Source organism: Anomaloglossus baeobatrachus, chromosome 4 (assembly GCF_048569485.1).
Source record: "Anomaloglossus baeobatrachus isolate aAnoBae1 chromosome 4, aAnoBae1.hap1, whole genome shotgun sequence".
Classification (NCBI taxonomy): domain Eukaryota; kingdom Metazoa; phylum Chordata; class Amphibia; order Anura; family Aromobatidae; genus Anomaloglossus; species Anomaloglossus baeobatrachus.
The window spans coordinates 40471659-40494104 of NC_134356.1; the positions used below are offsets into that span (position 1 = coordinate 40471659).

The following is a 22446-nucleotide window of genomic DNA, read 5'->3' on the forward strand; positions in this document are numbered from 1 at the left end:
CCACGGGTAGGGGGAATGCCCCGGGACTCGATGAGGGCTGCGGGGAGGTGCCGTTGGGACGGTAAGGGTCACTTATGTACTCAGTCCAATAACGCTGAAACCGACAACTGTGGTAAACCAAAGTTCTTTACACCGCTGCCGCTTGGAGGGAGCACGTTTGGGTCCCGTGCCCGTTGGTGTTGTTTGTTAGTCTGTGACCTTTTCCTTGGCACCTTTTCTTCCTAACTGGTCCCTTTAGCATAAAACTAATCAGGTCCCGCTCCCCAGTGTGGCTAACTGGGTGAGCTTGCTCTCAGAGTTCACGCTTGGAATTTTATGGACTATGTAGTGGGAAAGTCCTATCCCCCTTGTTGCGCTAATTCCCCGATTTTGGAGCGGGTGGAGAACGGATCTTGAAGGCTCCATCCTCGTCGGGTAAATTACCAGGACGCCTGAAGCTACTTCCCGACCTAGGGTCCTCGTACCCCGTCGTGCCCTGGCCCCTGCCCGGTGATGGCACAAGGCCGCCGGCTGTCCTCCTCGACAGTCCGTGCCCCTTGTCACGATCCCCTGCGACCGGGGTCCAGCTCCTACCAGGCCCAGACCAATGTCTGCCACCTAGTAGTCTCAAGGAGCCCGGCTCCTGACCTCTCCTCTCGAGAGTCACCACTCAACTGTCTGTCTCCTGACCTCCCCTTAACCAACCCCCCAGTGGGCGACCCTATTCCCTTCAGGCTCATTGGTGTGTCTGGTGGGTGTGGAGCAGAGTGTTCCTAGAATTTTGATTAGCTTGTCTTTGGCAACACCAAAGGTCAGGGACCCGTAACCAAGGAGGAGGTGGATACTATGCAGAAGGGCAGATTGCACAATACCCTGTGACGACCTGATAGGCCAGGGTGTCACATATCTGCCGCCCTGTCTGTATCAGCCGTCCAGCCTGTATCTGCCGCCCTGTCTGTATCAGCCGTCCAGTTTTCATCTGCCGCCCTGTCTGTATCAGCCGTCCAGCCTGTATCTGCCGCCCTGTCTGTATCAGCCGTCCAGCCTGTATCTGCCGCCCTGTCTGTATCAGCCGTCCAGTCTTCATCTGCCGCCCTGTCTGTATCAGCCGTCCAGCCTGTCTCTGCCGCCCTGTCTGTATCAGCCGTCCAGTCTTCATCTGCCGCCCTGTCTGTATCAGCCGTCCAGCCTGTCTCTGCCGCCCTGTCTGTATCAGCCGTCCAGTCTTCATCTGCCGCCCTGTCTGTATCAGCCGTCCAGCCTGTATCTGCCGCCCTGTCTGTATCAGCCGTCCAGTCTTCATCTGCCGCCCTGTCTGTATCAGCCGTCCAGCCTGTATCTGCCGCCCTGTCTGTATCAGCCGTCCAGTCTTCATCTGCCGCCCTGTCTGTATCAGCCGTCCAGTCTTCATCTGCCGCCCTGTCTGTATCAGCCGTCCAGCCTATACCAGCCATTCAGTCTGTGCCTGACGTCCTATCTGTGCCAGACGTCCAGCCTGTTGCAGCCATCCAGTCTGTGCCAGCTGTCTAGTCAATGCCAGTCATCCAGTATGTGCCAGCCATCAAGTCTGGTCCCGTCAGATACCCTGAGTCCGAACCTGCATTCCTGATCCCGGGGGGTCAGCTGCTGCAGAATGGGGACTGCCCTGGAGTGGTACCTGGCGGCTACCTGCAGCACAAGCCTAACCACACCATCAGTGGCCCTAGAAAAAAACAGGTAGTCGCTTATTTACACCCCTCCAAGTTAAGCCCAACGCAATGGGTCCACATGCACCAGCGTGACACTGAGCATGTGCAACAGAATAGGTTGCCAAGGATGCTATCAACACACCACTCTGGTTTGGCCAATGGATGTAGATACAAGCCTATCACAGGGTATTCAATCTTTGCTTGATGGAGTGGAGTTTGGTGGAGGTATGACCTGATTGAAGCAGCATCGGAGACTCAGCGCAGGACCTGGGGAGGGGGATAATGTAAAGTTGTTTTATTTTGAAACAAACTGCAACCAGGGGCCCGATTTCGTAAAACCTCTTTGTCAGGATATTTTTCGCGTTTGTGAGAAAACTGGATAATCCAGAGGAAACCTACACAAACATGGGTGAAAGCGCACAAAAACATGCAGGGATCTTCTCTGGCTGGATTTGAACCTAGGACATTACAATTTCAAATCAAGAGTACTAACCTCCTTCACACTAATGATAGGGCTATTCCGATTAGTAATGTGGCCAGAAATTGATAATTGGAGTCCTTTTCTCTCTGTCTGGTGGTGCCCACTTGGCACATCATCATTAGGTGCCTGACAGTATTACTACAGGTGTGTAGGGATAGTGGTGTAATGTGAAACATGTGGGCCCCAATGCAAAACATCACAGAGGGATCCCCACCTATCCCAGGTCTCTAATATTAATAGTCTTTTCATAAGGGCTTAAGGAACCTTTTGGGCTCTCTAAACTATTCATATGGGCCTACAGGACCTAGTGTAACTCCTAGACTTTTTATATGGGCTTACAAGACCTTTTGGACCCCATAGAATATTCATATAGGCTTAAGGAATCTTTTGGGCCTCATAGTCTTTATATATGGGGCTCACAGGACTTTTTGTCCCCCTAGTCTTTTTATATGGGCTTAGAGGATCTTTTGGGCCCCCTGGACTTTTCATATGGTCTTAAGGGACCTCTTGGTCCCCTAGACTTTTCAAATGTACTTACAGGACCTCTTGGGCCTCCTAGTCTTTTCATATAGGCTTACAAGACCTTTTGTTCAGTTTTTCATATGGGCTTATGTGACGCCCTGGACTAGCCAGGTAGTCACATACATACCAACATACACACCCCCACCCTAGACAGTTACAACAGTCAACCAAAAACCCTTGTTGCCTCCCTCCAGGGTCTGATGTCCACACCAGGTGGGGCGGAGCCAGGCGGTTGGCCGCACCCACCGAGGAGTTCACAGGCCTGGAGGCGGGAAAAGCAGAGAGTCTAGTTCGAGAGGTGAAAGTGAGAGGACAGAAACTGCAAGTGTCTGGGTCGGAGCCCAGGCACTGACAGCAAGGTTGGCAGACGGTGGTGGCCGTCTGCAGGAGGTAGTGGACCTCTGCAGAACCGTAGGACCGGGGTCGGGCGGTGGCCCGCCGGTACCGAACCGGGGAGCGGAGTGAAGCTAAGCACACAGGCAGGGCCATCGGACCCCGACCAGGCTTGGAGCCGCCGACAATAGTCAAATCCGAGTGTGACAGGAACCCCAGGGGTTTCCCAACAACCAAGACCCGACAGAAGGCAACAGTCCACCCAGAGAGGATATACAGCCACCGCCACAGGCTAGAGATCCATGGGCCAGCGTCTGCGGGCAAAATGGGCTCCTACGGCACCTATATGCCGGGGAACGGACTACCAGTGGGCAACCAAAGGAGTCAGAACATTCTAAAAGGTGCAGGGAAAGACAGGCACCATCAGCCGTCCGGCGAGAGCACAACATCAACACTGCAGCCGGCTGCGGGCCCCGTCCATCCGGCCGTTTGGTTTACCAGAGACTCTCTCATTGATTGCCTGAGCGAGTACACCAGTGCCGTCCGGCACCACGCCGCGCTGTCCCTGCAACCCAGCCATCCAGCCTCCCCGTTACACTACCGGGCCCCGGGATCACCAACCCCCTACCCACGGAGGGGACAACATCCTCGCTGCTCCCTACCATCTGTCCCGGGATCCCCATCACCAGCAGCGGTGGTGCAATCATCACCACGTCCCGTGGGTGGCGTCACGAACTCTCTCCCCAAACCAACCATCCCCTTTCACTCACCGGTGAGGAGCGCTGCTCGAGTCCCCGGGTCCGGCCCACCGCTCGAGCCACCGAACAGCAGCAGCAGAAGCCCCGGACCCGAGCGTGACGAGCGTGTCCCCTCCGCCCGCGACACTTACATGATCTTTTGGGCCCCCTAGACTTTTCATATGGGCTTACGAGACCTTTTGGTCCTCCTAGTCTTTTCATATGGGCTTACAAGACCTTTTGGGCCTTCTAGTCTTTTCATATGGGCTTACAAGACCTTTTGGGCCTTCTAGTCTTTTTATATGGGCTCACAGGATCTTTTCGCCCCACCCCCCCAACCCTAGACTCCAGGGTCTAAAGGTTACTCCTTTGTGTAAGGACTATTTTGGTCTTTATAATGATGGATATCCATCATAAACAGCGGCTAACAGAAGTACTTGTTTATAGGCAACAGTCCAAACAGCCCAGCAAACATGGCACCAAACTGCATCTCGGGAGTCTGGGGGTCTTCCTATGGAAAATGACTATGGAAGTGTTATGTTGTATGTTGCTAATGGCGGTGTAAAAATAACAGATAACTATCTCGCGCTCTCTATATATACAGTGGGCCTATTGTTAGGGTATTGCCAGTTTAGAGCCATAAATATCCATTCCATCTAATGGCTGTAAATCCTCTACGGGGGCAATGCTGATAATCTGATCCTAGATGAAATATGTCAGGTATGCAAATTTAACACTGTGAACTTGTTCTGAACCTATGTGTCCGTGATAGTGTATATCACTGATACAGTATTTATCATGGAGGAATCCTTGACACTTTGTATTAAAGTTACCGTATCGGTTTCCTTATCATTCGGAATCCAAAAATATCCTAACACACAAATTTGAGAATTACCACTGAAACAAAGGGTTAAAGAGAACATTTCACTTATTGTGAATGGGTAATTTTCATACTTGGTGTAAACGCCGCTGTTCTCCTGAATCCGGCGATGTTTTTCTTTTTTTCCTACGCCTCTCCGTTCCTGAGATATGGCCTCCTCTTCCCTGTGTATAAATTTAGTCTTGATAACCAACTGGGTGGGGTTTTCAAGAACACACCCACTGAGGAGATGAGGACCACGCCCACTTGGTAAAATCTTAGAATAAGGAATAGAGGGCCATATCTTGGGAATGGAGAGGCGCAGGAAAAAAAGAAAAACATCGCCGGATTCAGGAGAACAGCGGCATTTACGCCAGGTAAAGAAACTGCATATTCATTGCAAGTGACGGGTTTTTTTTAAAGGATTTTTTGGTAAATTATACTCAGGTTAATGAGGATTTTTGGCCTTATGACTAAAATTGACTAAAATGTGGTTACAATTGGCCTCCATTATGGAAGGTTAGTCCCTCTCCAGTCCTGTTCGCAAATGTGATCCTGTACTCTGGTGATTGACATGAAAAAAGTTGTTGGGAGAGATTTTTTGCAGCGCCGAGGGGGGGTTGTGCTAACTATTCTAGGTGTCTAGGGGTACTCCAAGTCTTCCATGACAATCATCAAGACAGTAATGTGTATATTTAGTGTCAAATCCTTATTTACTCTACACACGGCAGTTCATTGCAAAAGTTTACACACCTACCAGGCTCTGATATTATTGTTAACTCTATAAATAGTAGCCATGTGAGATGTATTGGGGGATAATTTTATACTGTGGGGTCAATGGAAGAATCGAGCCAATGGAAGTCAACCCAGGTGATGTCCACTGTTCCAGACCCCAAAAAGAAGTTTTTGTTACATTTTTGGTTGCCCAGAAAAAGATTCAGTCTCTAGGATCATAGCTATAGAAGGTGCCAATGTACAGTGCCTTGCGAAAGTATTCACCCCCCTTGAATTTTCCAACCTTTTCCCACATTTCAGGCGTCAAACATAAAGATAAAAATGTTAATGTTCTGGTGAAGAATCAACAACAAGTGGACACAATTGTGAAGTTGAACGATATTTATTGCTTATTTTAAACTTTTTTAAAAATTAAATAACTGAAAATTGGGGCGTGCAATATTATTCATCCCCTGTAAGTTAATACTTTGTAGCGCCCCCTTTTGCTGCGATTACAGCTGCAGTCGCTCTGGGTGTGTGTCTCTATCAGTTTTGCGCATCGAGAGACTGAAATTCTCGCCCATTCTTCCTTTGTAAACAGCTGGAGCTGAGTGAGGTTGGATGGAGGCGTTTGTGAACAGCAGTTTTCAGCTCTTTCCACAGATTCTCGATTGGGTTCAGGTCTGGACTGTGACTTGGCCATTCTAACACCTGGATACGTTTATTTGTGATCCATTCCATTGTAGATTTTGCTTTATGTTTGGGGTCATTGTCTTGTTGGAAGACAAACCTCCGTCCCAGTCTCAGGTCTTTTGCAGACTCCAACAGGTTTTCTTCAAGAATGGTCCTGTATTTGGCTCCATCTTCCCATCAATTTTAACCATCTTCCCTGTCCCTGCTGAAGAAAAGCAGGCCCAAACCATGATGCTGCCACCACCATGTTTGACAGTGGGGATGGTGTGTTCAGGGTGATGAGCTGCGTTGCTTTTACGCCAAACATATCATTTGGCATTGTTCCCAAATAGTTTAATTTTGGTTTCATCTGAACAGAGCACCTTCTTCCACATGTTTGGTGTCTCCCAGGTGGCTTGTGGCAAACTTTAAACAACACTTTTTATGGATATCTTTGAGAAATGGCTTTCTTATTGCCACTCTTCCATAAAGGCCAGATTTGTGCAGTGTACGACTGATTGTTGTCCTATGGACAGACAGCACTAATCAGTGGTGGGTGTATGGATGGACTAAGAGACTTGAGGTACCTAGTCCTATAGTGATAACTTCCTCCTGATAAAACACTGATTTTATGGAAATAGTAAAACACAGAGTGATAATCTCCTGCTGATAAAACACTGATTTTATGGAAATAGCAAAACACAGAGTGATAATCTCCTGCTGATAAAACACTGATTTTATGGAAATAGCAAAACACAGAGTGATAATCTCCTGCTAATAAAACACTGATTTTATGGAAATAGCAAAACACAGGGTGATAATCTCCTGCTGATAAAACACTGATTTTATGGAAATCGCAAAACACAGAGTGATTATCTCCTGCTAATAAAACACTGATTTTATGGAAATAGCAAAACACAGAGTGATAATCTCCTGCTGATAAAACACTGATTTTATGGAAATCGCAAAACACAGAGTGATTATCTCCTGCTAATAAAACACTGATTTTATGGAAATAGCAAAACACAGAGTGATAATCTCCTGCTGATAAAACACTGATTTTATGGAAATAGCAAAACACAGAGTGATAATCTCCTGCTAATAAAACACTGATTTTATGGAAATAGCAAAACACAGAGTGATAATCTCCTGCTGATAAAACATGGATTTTATGGAAATAGCAAAACACAGAGTGATAATCTCCTGCTGATAAAACACTGATTTTATGGAAATCGCAAAACACAGAGTGATTATCTCCTGCTAATAAAACACTGATTTTATGGAAATAGCAAAACAGAGAGTGATAATCTCCTGCTGATAAAACACTGATTTTATGGAAATAGCAAAACACAGAGTGATAATCTCCTGCTAATAAAACATTGATTTTATGGAAATAGCAAAACAGAGTGATAATCTCCTGCTAATAAAACACTGATTTTATGGAAATAGCAAAACAGAGTGATAATCTCCTGCTGATAAAACACTGATTTTATGGAAATAGCAAAACACAGCGTGATAATCTCCTGCTAATAAAACACTGATTTTATGGAATTATCAAAACACAGCCTAATAAGTGACATATTGCTGAAATCAGGGTCTCAACCCCTACATCATGCTGCTCTCAAATTACATAGCAAAAACCTTCTGATAGATTCCCTTTAAGTTCTAATCCAAACTTTCAATCAACAGCTACTTTAGAAGCAGCAGCCTTGGATCTCATAGAGGTTAGGATAAGATCTCAGCGTTCATCTAATGCCGAGATGGAGGATCCTCATGTACTGTGGCGGCTATAACTGGCCGAGACTTAAATAGAAGTTACTACCGCCGGTCCAGGGTGCAATGTTCCCTTCAGCACTTCTTGAATCATCCCATGCATCTGGTGTCTCTTTGAAGGTAACAGAGAAAACAGCTCTGTATATCACAGGAGTTAGCGGTAGATATTACATAGAGATGGTGAGGCCGGGGGTAGTCATTCAGTAGATGCCAATGTAGCCAAGCTGAGTTATTTTATGTGCCTGTTTACATGGGACTGCTGATTAACCTGCTGCAGTATTTTCTCCTCCTGGCACACCAAAATAACAAACTTTACATGGTACATTATGAAGTGTCTAAAGGTAATGTTTTAGGCATTCAAGAGCCTTAATGATTTGGACTTTTTTTCTTGTCCTATCCGCTAGCACTATGTTATAAAGAAGGATTTGCTGAGAAGATTGATATATAGTTTAATGGGAAAATATTTAGTACAACTTTGTATTTTCTTGATGTATGTTTCACCTCCCTCTCAGCATATCAGTCCAGTGGGCGGAGCTACTTAACTGACCGCCTCCTGGATTCATAAACTGAGAAGAGGGGATATTTCAGAAGAAAAGGAAAAACTGAGCTGATTGATATATAGCTTTGTGGGGAAAATGTTCCATATAATTTGTATTTTACTGATGTAAATTTGACCTCCCGCTCAGCTTATGAGTCCAGTGGGCGGAGCTACTTAACTGATCGCCTCCTAGACTCATAAACTGAGAAGGAGAGGAAATTTCAGGAGGAGAGGATAAACTGATCTGATTGATATATATAGTTTGTGGGGAAAAATATTCCATATAATTTAATGATGTAAATTTAACCTCCCTCTCACCTTATGAGTCCAGTGGGTGGAGTTATTTAGCTGACCGCCCCCTGGACTCATAAACTGAGAAGGAGAGGACATTTCTGGAGGATAAACTGAGCTGATTGATATATAGCTTGTGGCAAAAAATATTCCATATAATTTTAATTTCATGATGTAAATTTAACCTCCCTCTCAGCTTAAGAGTCCAGTGGGCGGAACTACTTAGCTGACTGCCTCCTGGAGTCATGAAGTGAGAATGAGGGCACATTTCAGGAGGAGAGGAAAAACTAAGCTGATTGATATATAGTTTGTGGGGAAAAATATTCCATATAACTTTAATTTAATGATGTAAATTTCACCTCCCTCTCAGCTTATGAGTCCAGTGGGCGGAGCTACTTACCTGATCGCCTCCTGGACTCATAAACTAAGAATGTGGGCACATTTCAGGAGGAGAGTAAAAACTGAGCTGATTGATAAATAGTTTGGTGGGGAAAAATATTCCATATAATTTGTATTTTGCTGTTGTAAATGTCAACTTCCTCTCAGCTTTTGAGTCCAGTGGGTGGAGCTACTTAACTGACCGCCTCCTGCACTTATAAGCTGAGAAGGAGAGGAAATTTACATCAGGAAGATACAAATTATTTGGAACATTGTCCCCACAAAGCTACAGTGATTACGGAAAGTATTCACACCCCTTTAAAATTTTTCACTCTGTTAAAATGCAGCCATGTGATAAATTCAAAAAAGGTGAGGAGCGATAGAAAGGTGAGGAGCGATAGAAAGGTGAGCGATAGAAAGGTGAAGAGCGATAGAAAGATGAGGAGCGATAGAAAGGTGAAGAGCGATAGAAAGATGAGGAGCGATAGAAAGGTGAAGAGCGATAGAAAGATGAGGAGCGATAGAAAGGTGAGGAGCGATAGAAAGATGAGGAGCGATAGAAGGGTGAGGAGCGATAGAAAGGTGAAGAGCGATAGAAAGATGAGGAGCGATAGGAAGGTGAGGAGCGATAGGAAGGTGAGCGATAGAAAGGTGAAGAGCGATAGAAAGGTGAGGAGCGATAGAAAGGTGAGGAGCGATAGAAAGATGAGGAGCGATAGACAGATGAGGAGTGATAGAAAGATGAGGAGCGACAGGAAGATGAGGAGCGATAGGAAGATGAGGAGCGATAGAAAGATGAGGAGCGATAGAAAGGTGAGGAGCGATAGAAAGGTGAGGAGCAATAGAAAGGTGAGGAGCGATAGGAAGATGAGGAGCGATAGAAAGGTGAGAAGCGACAGGAAGGTGAGGAGCGATAGAAGGGTGAGGAGCGATAGAAAGGTGAGGAGCGATAGAAAGGTGAGGAGCGACAGGAAGATGAGGAGCGATAGGAAGGTGAGGAGCGATAGAAAGGTGAGGAGCGACAGGAAGGTGAGGAGCGATAGAAGGGTGAGGAGGGATAGAAAGATGAGGAGCGATAGAAAGGTGAGGAGCGATAGACAGATGAGGAGCGATAGAAAGGTGAGGAGCGATAGGAAGATGAGGAGCGATAGAAAGGTGAGGAGCGATAGAAAGATGAGGAGCGATAGAAAGGTGAGGAGCGATAGAAAGGTGAGGAGCGATAGACAGATGAGGAGCGATAGGAAGGTGAGGAGCGATAGGAAGATGAGGAGCGATAGAAAGGTGAGGAGCGATAGGAAGATGAGGAGCGATAGAAAGGTGAGGAGCGATAGAAAGATGAGGAGCGATAGAAAGGTGAGGAGCAATAGAAAGGTGAGGAGCGATAGACAGATGAGGAGCGATAGGAAGGTGAGGAGCGATAGAAAGATGAGGAGCGATAGAAAGGTGAGGAGCGATAGACAGATGAGGAGCGATAGAAAGGTGAGGAGCGATAGAAAGATGAGGAGCGATAGAAAGGTGAAGAGCGATAGGAAGATGAGCGATAGAAAGGTGAGGAGCGATAGACAGATGAGGAGTGATAGAAAGGTGAGGAGCGATAGAAAGGTGAGGAGCGATAGAAAGGTGAGGAGCGATAGAAAGATGAGGAGCGATAGAAAGGTGAAGAGCGATAGGAAGGTGAGGAGCGATAGAAAGATGAGGAGCGATAGACAGATGAGGAGCGATAGACAGATGAGGAGTGATAGAAAGGTGAGGAGCGATAGAAAGGTGAGGAGCGATAGACAGATGAGGAGTGATAGAAAGGTGAGGAGCGATAGAAAGGTGAGGAGCGATAGAAAGGTGAGGCGCGATAGAAAGGTGAGGAGCGATAGACAGATGAGGAGCGATAGAAATGTGAGGAGTGATAGAAAGGTGAGGAGCGATAGACAGATGAGGAGCGATAGAAAGGTGAGGAGCGATAGAAAGGTGAGGAGCGATAGAAAGGTGAGGAGGGAGCGATAGAAAGGTGAGGAGCGATAGAAAGATGAGGAGCGATAGGAAGATGAGGAGCGATAGAAAGGTGAGGAGCGATAGAAAGGTGAGGAGCGATAGGAAGATGAGGAGCGATAGAAAGGGGAGGAGCAATAGGAAGATGAGGAGCGATAGAAAGGGGAGGAGCGATAGAAAGGTGAGGAGCGATAGAAAGGTGAGGAGCGATAGAAGGGTGAGGAGCGATAGAAGGGTGAGGAGCGATAAAAAGATGAGGAGCGATAGAAAGGTGAGGAGCGATAGAAGGGTGAGGAGTGATAGAAAGGTGAGGAGCGATAGAAGGGTGAGGAGCGATAGAAGGGTGAGGAGCGATAGAAGGGTGAGGAGCGATAGAAAGGTGAGGAGCGATAGAAAGGTGAGGAGCGATAGAAGGGTGAGGAGCGATAGAAGGATGAGGAGCGATAGGAAGATGAGGAGCGATAGAAAGGTGAGGAGCGATAGAAGGATGAGGAGCGATAGAAAGGTGAGGAGCGATAGAAAGGTGAGGAGCGATAGAAAGGTGAGGAGCGATAGAAAGGTGAGGAGCGATAGAAAGGTGAGGAGCGATAGAAAGATGAGGAGCGATAGGAAGGTGAGGAGCGATAGGAAGATGAGGAGCGATAGAAAGGTGAGGAGCGATAGAAGGGTGAGGAGCGATAGAAAGGTGAGGAGCGATAGAAGGGTGAGGAGCGATAGAAGGGTGAGGAGCGATAGAAAGGTGAGGAGCGATAGAAAGATGAGGAGCGATAGACAGATGAGGAGCGATAGGAAGATGAGGAGCGATAGAAAGATGAGGAGCGATAGAAAGGTGAGGAGCGATAGAAAGGTGAGGAGCAATAGAAAGGTGAGGAGCGATAGGAAGATGAGGAGCGATAGAAAGGTGAGGAGCGACAGGAAGGTGAGGAGCGATAGAAGGGTGAGGAGCGATAGAAAGGTGAGGAGCGATAGAAAGGTGAGGAGCGACAGGAAGATGAGGAGCGATAGGAAGGTGAGGAGCGATAGAAGGGTGAGGAGTGATAGAAAGATGAGGAGCGATAGAAAGGTGAGGAGCGATAGACAGATGAGGAGCGATAGAAAGGTGAGGAGCGATAGGAAGGTGAGGAGCGATAGAAAGGTGAGGAGCGATAGAAAGATGAGGAGCGATAGAAAGGTGAAGAGCGATAGGAAGGTGAAGAGCGATAGGAAGGTGAGGAGCGATAGAAAGATGAGGAGCGATAGACAGATGAGGAGCGATAGACAGATGAGGAGTGATAGAAAGGTGAGGAGCGATAGAAAGGTGAGGAGCGATAGACAGATGAGGAGCGATAGAAAGGTGAGGAGCGATAGGAAGATGAGGAGCGATAGAAAGGTGAGGAGCGATAGAAAGATGAGGAGCGATAGAAAGGTGAGGAGCGATAGAAAGGTGAGGAGCGACAGGAAGATGAGGAGCGATAGGAAGGTGAGGAGCGATAGAAAGGTGAGGAGCGACAGGAAGGTGAGGAGCGATAGAAGGGTGAGGAGGGATAGAAAGATGAGGAGCGATAGAAAGGTGAGGAGCGATAGACAGATGAGGAGCGATAGAAAGGTGAGGAGCGATAGGAAGATGAGGAGCGATAGAAAGGTGAGGAGCGATAGAAAGATGAGGAGCGATAGAAAGGTGAGGAGCGATAGAAAGGTGAGGAGCGATAGACAGATGAGGAGCGATAGGAAGGTGAGGAGCGATAGGAAGATGAGGAGCGATAGAAAGGTGAGGAGCGATAGGAAGATGAGGAGCGATAGAAAGGTGAGGAGCGATAGAAAGATGAGGAGCGATAGAAAGGTGAGGAGCAATAGAAAGGTGAGGAGCGATAGACAGATGAGGAGCGATAGGAAGGTGAGGAGCGATAGAAAGATGAGGAGCGATAGAAAGGTGAGGAGCGATAGACAGATGAGGAGCGATAGAAAGGTGAGGAGCGATAGAAAGATGAGGAGCGATAGAAAGGTGAAGAGCGATAGGAAGATGAGCGATAGAAAGGTGAGGAGCGATAGACAGATGAGGAGTGATAGAAAGGTGAGGAGCGATAGAAAGGTGAGGAGCGATAGAAAGGTGAGGAGCGATAGAAAGATGAGGAGCGATAGAAAGGTGAAGAGCGATAGGAAGGTGAGGAGCGATAGAAAGATGAGGAGCGATAGACAGATGAGGAGCGATAGACAGATGAGGAGTGATAGAAAGGTGAGGAGCGATAGAAAGGTGAGGAGCGATAGACAGATGAGGAGTGATAGAAAGGTGAGGAGCGATAGAAAGGTGAGGAGCGATAGAAAGGTGAGGCGCGATAGAAAGGTGAGGAGCGATAGACAGATGAGGAGCGATAGAAATGTGAGGAGTGATAGAAAGGTGAGGAGCGATAGACAGATGAGGAGCGATAGAAAGGTGAGGAGCGATAGAAAGGTGAGGAGCGATAGAAAGGTGAGGAGGGAGCGATAGAAAGGTGAGGAGCGATAGAAAGATGAGGAGCGATAGGAAGATGAGGAGCGATAGAAAGGTGAGGAGCGATAGAAAGGTGAGGAGCGATAGGAAGATGAGGAGCGATAGAAAGGGGAGGAGCAATAGGAAGATGAGGAGCGATAGAAAGGGGAGGAGCGATAGAAAGGTGAGGAGCGATAGAAAGGTGAGGAGCGATAGAAGGGTGAGGAGCGATAGAAGGGTGAGGAGCGATAAAAAGATGAGGAGCGATAGAAAGGTGAGGAGCGATAGAAGGGTGAGGAGCGATAGAAAGGTGAGGAGCGATAGAAGGGTGAGGAGCGATAGAAGGGTGAGGAGCGATAGAAGGGTGAGGAGCGATAGAAAGGTGAGGAGCGATAGAAAGGTGAGGAGCGATAGAAGGGTGAGGAGCGATAGAAGGATGAGGAGCGATAGGAAGATGAGGAGCGATAGAAAGGTGAGGAGCGATAGAAGGATGAGGAGCGATAGAAAGGTGAGGAGCGATAGAAAGGTGAGGAGCGATAGAAAGGTGAGGAGCGATAGAAAGGTGAGGAGCGATAGAAAGGTGAGGAGCGATAGAAAGATGAGGAGCGATAGGAAGGTGAGGAGCGATAGGAAGATGAGGAGCGATAGAAAGGTGAGGAGCGATAGAAGGGTGAGGAGCGATAGAAAGGTGAGGAGCGATAGAAGGGTGAGGAGCGATAGAAGGGTGAGGAGCGATAGAAAGGTGAGGAGCGATAGAAAGATGAGGAGCGATAGACAGATGAGGAGCGATAGGAAGATGAGGAGCGATAGAAAGATGAGGAGCGATAGAAAGGTGAGGAGCGATAGAAAGGTGAGGAGCAATAGAAAGGTGAGGAGCGATAGGAAGATGAGGAGCGATAGAAAGGTGAGGAGCGACAGGAAGGTGAGGAGCGATAGAAGGGTGAGGAGCGATAGAAAGGTGAGGAGCGATAGAAAGGTGAGGAGCGACAGGAAGATGAGGAGCGATAGGAAGGTGAGGAGCGATAGAAGGGTGAGGAGTGATAGAAAGATGAGGAGCGATAGAAAGGTGAGGAGCGATAGACAGATGAGGAGCGATAGAAAGGTGAGGAGCGATAGGAAGGTGAGGAGCGATAGAAAGGTGAGGAGCGATAGAAAGATGAGGAGCGATAGAAAGGTGAAGAGCGATAGGAAGGTGAGGAGCGATAGAAAGATGAGGAGCGATAGACAGATGAGGAGCGATAGACAGATGAGGAGTGATAGAAAGGTGAGGAGCGATAGAAAGGTGAGGAGCGATAGACAGATGAGGAGTGATAGAAAGGTGAGGAGCGATAGAAAGGTGAGGAGCGATAGAAAGGTGAGGCGCGATAGAAAGGTGAGGAGCGATAGACAGATGAGGAGCGATAGAAATGTGAGGAGTGATAGAAAGGTGAGGAGCGATAGACAGATGAGGAGCGATAGAAAGGTGAGGAGCGATAGAAAGGTGAGGAGCGATAGAAAGGTGAGGAGGGAGCGATAGAAAGGTGAGGAGCGATAGAAAGATGAGGAGCGATAGGAAGATGAGGAGCGATAGAAAGGTGAGGAGCGATAGGAAGATGAGGAGCGATAGAAAGGGGAGGAGCAATAGAAAGGTGAGGAGCGATAGAAAGGTGAGGAGCGATAGAAGGGTGAGGAGCGATAGAAGGGTGAGGAGCGATAAAAAGATGAGGAGCGATAGAAAGGTGAGGAGCGATAGAAGGGTGAGGAGCGATAGAAAGGTGAGGAGCGATAGAAGGGTGAGGAGCGATAGAAGGGTGAGGAGCGATAGAAGGGTGAGGAGCGATAGAAAGGTGAGGAGCGATAGAAAGGTGAGGAGCGATAGAAGGGTGAGGAGCGATAGAAGGGTGAGGAGCGATAGAAAGGTGAGGAGCGATAGAAAGGTGAGGAGCGATAGAAGGGTGAGGAGCGATAGAAGGATGAGGAGCGATAGGAAGATGAGGAGCGATAGAAAGGTGAGGAGCGATAGAAGGATGAGGAGCGATAGAAAGGTGAGGAGCGATAGAAAGGTGAGGAGCGATAGAAAGGTGAGGAGCGATAGAAAGGTGAGGAGCGATAGAAAGGTGAGGAGCGATAGAAAGATGAGGAGCGATAGGAAGGTGAGGAGCGATAGGAAGATGAGGAGCGATAGAAAGGTGAGGAGCGATAGAAGGGTGAGGAGCGATAGAAAGGTGAGGAGCGATAGAAGGATGAGGAGCGATAGAAGGGTGAGGAGCGATAGAAAGTTGAGGAGCGATAGAAAGATGAGGAGCGATAGACAGATGAGGAGCGATAGAAAGATGAGGAGCGATAGGAAGATGAGGAGCGATAGAAAGATGAGGAGCGATAGGAAGATGAGGAGCGATAGAAAGGTGAGGAGCGATAGAAAGGTGAGGAGCAATAGAAAGGTGAGGAGCGATAGGAAGATGAGGAGCGATAGAAAGGTGAGGAGCGACAGGAAGGTGAGGAGCGATAGAAGGGTGAGGAGCGATAGAAAGGTGAGGAGCGATAGAAAGGTGAGGAGCGACAGGAAGATGAGGAGCGATAGGAAGGTGAGGAGCGATAGAAAGGTGAGGAGCGACAGGAAGGTGAGGAGCGATAGAAGGGTGAGGAGTGATAGAAAGATGAGGAGCGATAGAAAGGTGAGGAGCGATAGACAGATGAGGAGCGATAGACAGGTGAGGAGCGATAGGAAGATGAGGAGCGATAGAAAGGTGAGGAGCGATAGAAGGGTGAGGAGCGATAGAAAGGTGAGGAGCGATAGAAAGATGAGGAGCGATAGGAAGGTGAGGAGCGATAGGAAGATGAGGAGCGATAGAAAGGTGAGGAGCGATAGAAGGGTGAGGAGCGATAGAAAGGTGAGGAGCGATAGAAGGGTGAGGGGCGATAGAAGGGTGAGGAGCGATAGAAAGGTGAGGAGCGATAGAAAGATGAGGAGCGATAGACAGATGAGGAGTGATAGAAAGATGAGGAGCGACAGGAAGATGAGGAGCGATAGGAAGATGAGGAGCGATAGAAAGGTGAGGAGCGATAGAAAGGTGAGGAGCGATAGAAAGGTGAGGAGCAATAGAAAGGTGAGGAGCGATAGGAAGATGAGGAGCGATAGAAAGGTGAGGAGCGACAGGAAGGTGAGGAGCGATAGAAGGGTGAGGAGCGATAGAAAGGTGAGGAGCGATAGAAAGGTGAGGAGCGACAGGAAGATGAGGAGCGATAGGAAGGTGAGGAGCGATAGAAAGGTGAGGAGCGACAGGAAGGTGAGGAGCGATAGAAGGGTGAGGAGTGATAGAAAGATGAGGAGCGATAGAAAGGTGAGGAGCGATAGAAAGGTGAGGAGCGATAGGAAGATGAGGAGCGATAGAAAGGTGAGGAGCGATAGAAAGATGAGGAGCGATAGAAAGGTGAGGAGCGATAGAAAGGTGAGGAGCGATAGACAGATGAGGAGCGATAGGAAGGTGAGGAGCGATAGGAAGATGAGGAGCGATAGAAAGGTGAGGAGCGATAGGAAGATGAGGAGCGATAGAAAGGTGAGGAGCGATAGAAAGATGAGGAGCGATAGAAAGGTGAGGAGCGATAGAAAGGTGAGGAGCGATAGACAGATGAGGAGCGATAGGAAGGTGAGGAGCGATAGAAAGATGAGGAGCGATAGAAAGGTGAGGAGCGATAGACAGATGAGGAGCGATAGAAAGGTGAGGAGCGATAGAAAGATGAGGAGCGATAGAAAGGTGAAGAGCGATAGGAAGATGAGGAGCGATAGAAAGGTGAGGAGCGATAGACAGATGAGGAGTGATAGATAGGTGAGGAGCAATAGACAGATGAGGAGCGATAGAAAGATGAGGAGCGATAGAAAGGTGAAGAGCGATAGGAAGATGAGGAGCGATAGAAAGGTGAGGAGCGATAGAAAGGTGAGGAGCGATAGAAAGATGAGGAGCGATAGAAAGGTGAAGAGCGATAGGAAGATGAGGAGCGATAGAAAGGTGAGGAGCGATAGACAGATGAGGAGTGATAGAAAGATTAGGAGCGATAGAAAGATGAGGAGCGATAGGAAGGTGAGGAGAGATAGACAGATGAGGAGCGATAGGAAGATGAGGAGCGATAGGAAGATGAGGAGCGATAGAAAGGTGTGGAGCGATAGAAAGGTGAGGAGCGATAGAAAGGTGAGGAACGATAGAAAGATGAGGAGCGATAGAAAGGTGAGGAGCGATAGAAAGGTGAGGAGCGATAGACAGATGAGGAGTGATAGAAAGGTGAGGAGCGATAGAAAGGTGAGGAGAAAGGTGAGGAGCGATAGGAAGGTGAGGAGCGATAGAAAGGTGAGGAGCGATAGACAGATGAGGAGTGATAGAAAGGTGAGGAGCAATGGAAAGGTGAGGAGCGATAGGAAGGTGAGGAGCGATAGAAAGGTGAGGAGCGATAGAAAGGTGAGGAGCGATAGGAAGGTGAGGAGCGATAGAAAGGTGAGGAGCGATAGAAAGGTGAGGGGCGATAGAAAGGTGAGGAGCGATAGAAAGGTGAGGAGCGATAGAAAGGTGAGGAGCGATAGAAAGGTGAGGAGCAATGGAAAGGTGAGGAGCGATAGGAAGGTGAGGAGCGATAGAAAGGTGAGGAGCGATAGAAAGGTGAGGACCAATAGAAAGGTAAGGAGCGATAGACAGATGAGGAGCGATAGACAGATGAGGAGCGATAGACAGATGAGGAGCGATAGAAAGGTGAGGAGCGATAGACAGATGAGGAGCGATAGAAAGGTGAGGAGCGATAGAAAGGTGAGGAGCGATAGACAGATGAGGAGCGATAGAAAGGTGAGGAGTGATAGGAAGGTGAGGAGCGATAGACAGATGAGGAGCGATAGACAGATGAGGAGCGATAGAAAGGTGAGGAGCGATAGACAGATGAGGAGCGATAGACAGATGAGGAGCGATAGACAGATGAGGAGCGATAGAAAGGTGAGGAGCGATAGACAGATGTGGAGCGATAGACAGATGAGGAGCGATAGGAAGATGAGGAGCGATAGAAAGGTGAGGAGCGATAGGAAGATGAGGAGCGATAGACAGATGAGGAGCGATAGAAAGGTGAGGAGCGATAGACAGATGAGGAGCGATAGAAAGGTGAGGAGCGATAGGAAGGTGAGGAGCGATAGAAAGGTGAGGAGCAATAGAAAGATGAGGAGCGATAGACAGATGAGGAGCGATAGAAAGGTGAGGAGCGATAGAAAGGTGAGGAGCGATAGACAGATGAGGAGCGATAGAAAGGTGAGGAGCGATAGGAAGGTGAGGAGCGATAGAAAGGTGAGGAGCGATAGAAAGATGAGGAGCGATAGACAGATGAGGAGCGATAGAAAGGTGAGGAGCGATAGAAAGGTGAGGAGCGATAGACAGATGAGGAGCGATAGAAAGGTGAGGAGCGATAGAAAGGTGAGGGGCGATAGAAAGGTGAGGAGCGATAGAAAGGTGAGGAGCGATAGAAAGGTGAGGAGCGATAGACAGATGAGGAGCGATAGACAGATGAGGAGCGATAGAAAGGTGAGGAGCGATAGAAAGGTGAGGGGCGATAGAAAGGTGAGGAGCGATAGAAAGGTGAGGAGCGATAGAAAGGTGAGGAGCGATAGGAAGATGAGGAGCGATAGAAAGGTGAGGATCGATAGACAGATGAGGAGCGATACACAGGCGTGCAGTAATATGAAGGTAATTAGTCTTACAAATATTACCCCAACATGAGTGTGAGGCTCTGAACCAGTCGGACATGAAGCCCCTGAGTGTCGTTCCCAGGCTGCCCCTTCCCCTCTATGTTTGCTCTCTTCTTCTTTTTTCACTTTGTGATTTAGGAAAACATTTTACTTGGTATTTAAAATGCGCATTCAGAGGCCGCTGTTATTACAGGAGGGCATTATTGTGAGTAACAGAAGCCGGAGCAGCATGAATCTTCAGAATGTTTTCACGTAATCTTCAATCTCAAAAGAAAGAGAGAAAAAAAATTGTAAATGCGATAGAGTAAGTCATAGTGATGAATGTGTCCCGGCGGAGGGGGGGCCGGTGTTTGTCCTGGCGCACTCTCAGCTCCATTCCTCTGCCTTGCTCTATACTCTCGCAGACCTCCCATGTCTTGTCGTCTGAATAGTGATCAGCAGATGACTTCACAATAGATTGCAGACCGGGCGATCGTATTATCACACTTCCTGCCAAGATCGCTTTAGTCTCCGCACGTCATACAATACCGCCATAATAATACCGCCATAATAATACCGCCATAATAATACCGCATGTAAGATGAAGGAACGATCTATGGACGTCTATTCATTCTGTATCGGTGTCTGTATAATACCAGGAACAGGATATGGAGCCTTAAGGGGGCTTTACACGCAACGACATCGCAAATTCGTGACGCACATCCGGCCTTGTTAGCGACGTCATTGCGTGTAACACATACGAGCGACCGCTATCGATGTGAAATACTCACCAAATCGTTTATCGTCCATTTCCCAAATATCGTTCCTTTTTCTGGACGCAGGTTGTTTGTCATTTCGGGGGCAGCACACATTGCTACGTGTGACACACCGGGAACGACGAACAACACCGTGCCTGCGTCCTCCGGCAACGAGGTGGGTGTGTCTTTCATGCGGCTGCTCTCCGCTCCTCCGCTTCAATTGGATGGCTGCCGTGTGATGTCGCTGTGACGCCGCACGAACCTCCCCCTTAGAAAAGAGGCGGTTAACCGGCCACAGCGACGTCGCTAGGCAGGTAAGTCCGTGTGACGGGAACTATCGATATTGTGCGCCACAGGCAGCGATTTGCCCGTGACGCACAAACGACGGGGTGGGTGCTTTCACCGATGGGAGCTGCGTGTAAAGCGCTCTTTAGAACCCAGTGTTCACAGATGTGCAATAGCAATAGCCATGATATATCGTATAGTATTGTAAAGATATAAAGCTGGCTATTAATGTTATTGGGGGACAAAACTATATATGTTGCTAATAATGCTTGTATTGGTATATATAGCGATTGTAGCTGTAGTATATAGTGTAAATATGCTGTGAAAAAATAGTATATATACAGCATAAAGTATCTCAGATACAGTATGTTATTCACTAGTGTCCAGAGCAAGTATGTAGGGGAGCCACCAAAATATAGACATGAGAGATAAAAAGTATTTACCTGTGCAGCAGAAGACCTGTATACACATGTGACGCCAGCCCCGACACGCACGTTTCGGTGTCACCTTCATCAGGGACTGTTTCAATATATGCACTTGTCATCTAATATTGTAATTTTTGTGGTGTGGTTTACGGTCGCTTTTTCTTTGATCAATTTCTGTATGTACATCTATCTATCTATCCATCCATCCATCCATCCATCCATCCATCTATCTATCCCTCTATCTATCTATCCATCCATCCATCCATCCATCCATCCATCCATCCCTCTATCCATCCATCCATCCATCCATCCATCCATCCATCCATCCATCTATCTATCCCTCTATCTATCCATCCATCCATCCACCCATCCCTCTATCTATCTATCCATCTATCTATCTATCTATCTATCCCTCTATCTATCTATATCTATCTATCTATTATCTATCTATCTATCTATCCCTCAATCTATCTATCTATCTATCTATCCCTCTATGCCTCAATCTATCTATCTATCTATCTATCTATCTATCCTTCAGTCTATCTATCCGTCTATTTATCTGTCTATCCTTTAATCTATCTATCCCTCTATCTATCTATCTATCTATCTATCTTTCTATCTATCTATCTATCCTTCTATCCATCCATCTATCCCTCTATCCCTCTATCCATCTATCTATCTATCCATCCATCTATCCCTCTATCCATCCATCCATCCATCCATCCATCTATCTTTCTATTTATCTATCTATCCTTCTATCTATCCATCTATCTTTCTATCTATCCCTCTATCTATCTATCTATCATCTATCTATCTATTTATTTATGTATTATCTAGTCTTCTATCTATCTTTCTATTTATCTATCTATCCTTCTATGTGTTGTGTGGCAGAGTTTTGTTTTCTATCTCTTTCTGTGGTTTCAACACACTCCTGACCCGTCCTTCCATGGGAGAAGGAATCACATGAGGACTGGTCAGGATCAGGGCCAGGAAGGAGACTCAGGCCTCTCCACCATTAGGAGTATCTCTGAGGTTAGGGATAGCATAAGAGCCCTGGTTCCCTTATATCCCATAATCATTGTGACAGTTATACAGGCATTTCTTGGACATACAGTTCATTGTAGCAATGGGAGAGGGGTGAGGGAATTAGATCAGGACTGGTCAGGAGCAGGGCCAGGAAGAAGACTCAGGCATCTCCACCATTAAGAGTATCCCTGAGAATAGGGATAGTGTAGGGCTCACTAGCTTGAGGGTCAGCTTAAGAGCCCTGGTTCCTTGCTATCTCATAATTATCGTGACAGTTATACAGGGATTTCTTGGACATACATTGTAGCAGTGGGAGAGGGGGAGGGGGAATCAAATCAGGACTGGTCAGGAGCAGGGCCAAGAAGGAGACTCAGACATCTCCACCATTAAGAGTATCCCTAAGAATAGGGATAGCGTAGGGTCTCTTAGCTTGAGGGTCACCGCATTTCTTGGACATACATTGTAACAATGGGAGAAAGAGAGAGGGAATTAGATCAGGACTGGTTAGGAGCAGGGCCAGAAAGAAGACTCAGGCCTCTCCACTATCAGGAGTATCCCTCAAAATAGGGATAGCCTAGGGCCCACTAGTTTGAGGAGCAGCTTAGGAGCCCTGGTTACCTGCTATCCCAAAGTCAGCATAAAAGTAGGTATATAAAGCAATGCAAACGCTGAAGTGGTAGAAGGGCTTAATCAAGCACTACAGACCCTTTAAATAGCTTATATGTAGGAATGACGAGATTCGGACCCCCACAGATTTCATAATGATGGCTTCACCTTATCATTTTTGTGATCTTAATAAATCTTAAAGTGAATGGCGCTGAAATGCAATACCACACACAACCTGTGAACAAATGTGGCGCTGTTTCCCAGAAAAAAAAATACAGCCA

General features: G+C 47.4%; 1 protein-coding gene across 1 annotated transcript in view; it reads left to right on the plus strand.

The window, feature by feature from the left end:
- Positions 1 to 22446, plus strand: part of TSPAN9 (tetraspanin 9) — a 634531-nt gene that overhangs the window by 198198 nt on the left and 413887 nt on the right. The gene's annotated exons all lie outside the window — the stretch shown is intronic.